The sequence below is a fragment of the Mustela putorius genome, unplaced genomic scaffold (genome assembly GCF_011764305.1).
Source record: "Mustela putorius furo isolate JIRA1106 unplaced genomic scaffold, ASM1176430v1.1 tig00537338_pilon_pilon_pilon, whole genome shotgun sequence".
Lineage (NCBI taxonomy): Eukaryota > Metazoa > Chordata > Mammalia > Carnivora > Mustelidae > Mustela > Mustela putorius.
This window is the reverse complement of record NW_025422460.1, coordinates 896894-902352: the sequence shown is the minus strand read 5'-3', so window position 1 is coordinate 902352 and position 5459 is coordinate 896894.

Genomic DNA, 5459 nt, shown 5'->3' with positions numbered 1-5459 from the left:
AGTACTGATTCTGCCTTTTAAAATTCAGTTTGACAAGCCATTCTTTTATTTATTTATTTATTTATTTTTGACAAGCCATTCTTGAACACCATCCCCAACCTGTCCCCAAACAAGAGTGCTCCCATTTCGGTATCTCACTGTGTCTTACTACCAGTGCCTCTAGGAGCACCTCCTCACCTTCCCACTCTAAGTCCTGGAAGGTTAGGCTACTGCCTGCTACGCTCTGGGTCTACCACTCCTGGCCTAGTGTCTGACCCATGCTGGTCCATGATATGTTTCTGCTGAGAGGGTACAGATGCCTAGATTTCCTCCTGAGGCACTTAAGTGAAAATATAGATGGTTGGTGGTAAGAAGAATGAAAATAAAATAATCCCAGTCATTTTTTGAAGCCAGGACCCTATCTTGTTATCTACATTCATGTCTGGCACATTGCGAGCATCTCACAAAGCTGTTGTTGGATAAAATGAAAAGATGAGAGAATGAGAATTCAGGTTTCTAGCTCCCATCTCAAGGCTTCTTTTCCCTCTGGAAAGCATATTTGGCTGTGTTTTGGCACCATTTGAGAAATTGTGCCCTTTAATCACACTTGTGTCCTGGCATAGGTCCTATTATTGCATAGGAACAGGCTCATTGTTCTCTCTCTGGTCACATGGGTTTTTTTTGTTTTTGTTTTACTTTTTGTTTTCATGTGAGTGTAGAGTAGGAAATGTTCAGTCTGCCTTCCTGGATCAGGAAAGGCAATTCAGGGATGAGAAGCTATGTGCCTTGACTCTCTCCTCTGTCATCGTTGTTTCTATGACACACGTGGCTTTTTTCTGCTGAGCAAAGATGAAGCACAAAATCCTTCTTAACACAGTGATAATATCAATTACTCCAAATTAAATTACAAATTAATACATAAGTTGAAGTTTGCTCCAATATCCTTGTCCAAAAGCTTCCCAGCCCTCCCTTTGACATATTATTCCCTCTCCATCCTCAGACACCCCTGTGCAGGCTCAAGAACACCTTGAAATACCTTGGTTCCTAGTAGGACTTCAGGGTAGTCTACAATGCCCTGAAGAAAACAAAAAAGATCCTGCAGAGCCACCACACTGTAGCCTCTGGGAGACAGGGGACCTGGCATGGGGAGGAGCTCAGCTTCAGCTTTGGGACTCTCCACCCAGGGTTTCAGAGCTCTCCTGGCTACTGAAATTGCAAACCTGGGATAACATTAACAATGTTAATGGGCTGTAAAACTTTCTATGTGTGAAAATCTCACCTAAGAAGAAAAGGAGACGAGCCCATAATGGCTGGCTTTTCATCTTCATCTTCTCGATGGATTTTATTACAGCAGTAACAAGAGCAATTCCACTTAAAAGACTTTTGTCAGGTAACAGTTACAGTAGATTATAAGTCAGAATGGGAAACAATCTCTATCTTGTACACATATGGAGTGGCCAGAGGCAAAAATGAGCATCAGGAAATAAAGCTCACTGGTATTACACATATGAAACATTTTGAGGGCAATGAGGATGGGTGTGAACTAGGGGTCAGCTAATTAACGAGGCAAATCTCGTGGCTTTTGAGTCAGTCATTGGCAGAACACAAAATGGTCTTTTAAGGGGAGTTTGGTATTATAATTTTTATTATACAAAAATTGCACCTAACGCTGGGGCAGAGCACTTGCCAGACCTGTTATAAAAGCAAAACTGGGGCACCTGGGTGGCACAGTGGGTTAAAGCCTCTGCCTTCAGCTCTGGTCATGATCCCAGTCAAGCCCCACATTGGGCTCTCTGCTCAGCAGGGAGCCTGCTTCCCTTCCTCTCTCTCTGCCTGCCTCTCTGCCTACTTGTGATCTCTGTCTTTCAAAAAAACAAAACAAAACAAAAACAAAATATACCCCAAAAAACCCAAATAAACCCAAACACCTTTTTTTCCACTGTATATTTCTTCTTGTTTTGTCAAAGATTATTTGACCATAGAGTTGAAGGTCTGTATCTCGGCTCGCTACTCTGTTCCACTGGTCTACGTGTCTGTTTTTTTTTTTTTTTTTTTGCCAGTACCATGCTGTCTTGGTGATCACAGCTTTGTAGTAAAGCTTGAAATCAGGTAACATGATGCCGCCAGTTTTATTTTTGTTTTTTGACATTTCCTTAGCAATTTGGGGTCTCTTCTGATTGCATACAAATTTTAGGATGATTTGCTCCAGCTCTTTGAAAACTACCGGCGGAATTTTTATCAGAATGGCTGCAAGAGCCAGGTGGTGGGTATTATGGAGGGCACACATTGCACGGAGCACTGGGTGTGGTGCAAAAGCAATGAATTCTGTTACACTGAAAAAAAAAAAAAACACAAAACTTTAAAATAAACAAATAAATAAAAGCAAAATTGGCCCTGGTAATTTTTAGTACTCAGGACAGCACACTTACTTTGGAAGGGGAAAAGGGATTTTTTTCCACCAAGAAAATGACCAAACAATTTTGTGGAGGTATCTTAGCAAGAGAGAAGGTGTCTTATTACTGGAATTTTCTGTTGCCTGGCTGATACATATCACCTATATTCCCTGTGATGTGTCATGGTCTTTCTTGATGTCAAGCAAAGTCTTGATGGCAGCAGTTGTGTGGTCTGAATCCAGCCAGTGGTTGGTTTTACCTTTTGTCCTGTTTGCCAGGGATTGCAAGACTGGTTTTATCATGTGCTTGCAGTAGGTGGTAGCCAAAACCTCAGTGAGCAGCAACCTTGCATGCAAAAGTCATCTGGAAGAGACATGCAGATAACCAGGCCAGAGTCTTTGGTGTCAAGTACATCTCTCAGCAGAGCCTTGGGCCCTGATCCCCTTTCTCAGCTGCCCATGGAAAGCTGATGTCAAGTTCCAGGTCCACTGTATTAGGAGATAATGCACTATCTAGGACCATGTCTAGATTTAACTGAGATAATACTGGAGCTATAAAAACTGCCTGGTTTATGTGATAGGCCAAAATTTATGAATACTATTGTTAGAGGGAAGCCAGATCATAGAATCTCTCATCCAAGCATTATGAAGAAATTAACCTCAACAACAAAAGCCAGGACAAATTTAGTCAACAATCCAGTCCAGAAATGCCACGCACCTCAAAGCTGTAGCAAGGAAGGAAATAGAAGATTCTGGCACATTGTGGCTCTCTATATAACCAAAGGTCTCCCGGGAATCATTGCTAGTGTTTTTCTTTTTAAGGGTTGAACATAGGGAAATGTGTAATTAAACTATTATACATCTGTTTAATTATGATCAAGCCATTAAAATAATGTTTGCAAATAGTTTATAACAACATAAAAATGATAATGTTAGTATAGGACTCAAAATTATATATGCAACATTATTCAAATTTTGATAAGTAAAAAAAACTATATATTAAAAACCCTGAGAGAAAATAGATTAAGACTATTTTTAAAATAAACTTTTAAGAACATTCTAGAATAGTTTTAGATTTACAAAAACATGTGGAAAGATACCACAGTTTCTATATACCTCACCCAAGTTCCCCCTATTGTTCACATCTTACATTGCCATGGTACTTTTGTCAAAGCTAATGAATCTATATAACACTATTTTTAAGCAGAGAAGATGACTCAAAATCTCTAGTGGTAGAGAAATCTATTTCACTTTTGCATGAAGTCCACAAGTCTGATCCCCATTGTTTTGTCATGTGCACTCATGTGTCCCATCATAGGATAACAAAGCATCATGTAGAAATGCAAATTATCTGTATACTGGGACTAGTGAAACAAGCTTGGGCCCCCACAGAGAAGTTTCACAGATCCATAGAGGTTAGAGTAAATTGGCAGGTCTGTCTTCCCATTTTTTTTCAGGTTTAATTTCAGATGTGAGAAGGACTTGAGCTAGGCACAAATGAAGCCAGGGCCTTGGGCTAATGGTCCCAGCTGGCCTCATCTGCTGGCCCAGGTTCAAGATGGTCATCAGAATGCCATTTATCTGCTTTGCTAGGAAATGGGACTTTCAATAATGGCTTCATGGTAGACACACATGATAGACACACAGAGCTGCCAAGGGGTAAGAATCCAGGTCTTCTAGTTGGGATAAGATAAAGTAAGTATGAAGTTAATGAAATGAATTATTTGGACTTGAAATCATTTTCATAGAACTGAGGTAGAAACAGTTTTCCATTTTTTCTCTAGTTCACTGATCAAAATGTTTGATTAGGTACTATGTGCTTGGAATTACAGAAGGATGGCTTTTAAAGTCAAATTTGCCATAGCCCTTTCTCTTACACTGAATAATTTAGAAGTCTGTCCATGTTTGATCAAATTTTTAAAAGTCTCACATTCTCGGTGGAGATACATCCTAAAAGTCCCCTTCTGATATATTTGGAATCTATCCCCCAGACATGTTCCAAATAAAGGCTGAAATAGATAAACATCTTACATTATATCATAGGTGAACTAGGAAGCAGGGAGTTCTTAGAAGGAATAACACCTTTCTAACCCAAGTGTGGTAATAACCATGACTGGGAAAGCCCATCTAGCAACAACATGCCGTGTCTTTCAACCTGACTTCCAAAAACTAAATGTAGTTTGCTTCATCCTTGCTTTCTGGGCTGGTCATGGGAATTCTAAATAGGCCTGAGAGCCTAGACCAAAGCTCAGGCTTTGTACCCAACAAACGCCCAGTTAAAGTAGTCTAATTTGTTGCTGACTCATGGATTTTCCCAGGAAAGTGGTGATTTAGCATTCCACCAAGGAGGCTTGCTGGGAACTGTCACTCATTAAGGACTGATCTGCCTCAGGGAAGAGAGAAATGCAGAACTTGGGTATTTAAGGAGAGTTTAGGGATAAGTTTTGAAAAGTAAATGAAATCACCAGAAATGATAATGGTTTTGCTGGACAAAAATGCCAAGATGTTTTGCATAGAAGTGTTGAAGTCTAGGAAAGGTTGTTGGCCAGAGAAAACTAGAATGTAACATATTCATCATAATAGCAATAATGGTGGTAATCAACCAACAACAGCCCACAGGCCCTGAGTGCCTAGGATGAGACAAGCTTAGTGTTAGTGTTCCCCATGCATGCATTATCTTGTTGAATTAGCAAAGCTACTCTGTGATGTGGGAATTATATAAACTGTGCCTCCTGGAGCAGGCTGTGTGTTAAGCACACAGAGGTGAATATTGACTTGCATGAAGTCAGGTTGTCTGCCTTTCTTCAAAGTCCCTGTTTGTGAATGTTGCACTCATCTATCCATCCATCATCCATTCATCATCCATCTTTCTACCCACCCATCTGTTTATCCATTCATCCATCATCCATCCATTATTCATCCATCTATTCACCCACCCATTTATCCATCCATCCATCCATTCATTAATCTATGTGGAAGGCTGGAAGTACCAGCTGGTAGTGAGTACTGGGTGTTTCAGGGTCAGTGCTGGGAATCTCCTGCTTGGCTGGATGATGAAGTGGGGCCCAGAAGACCATGATATGGGCAA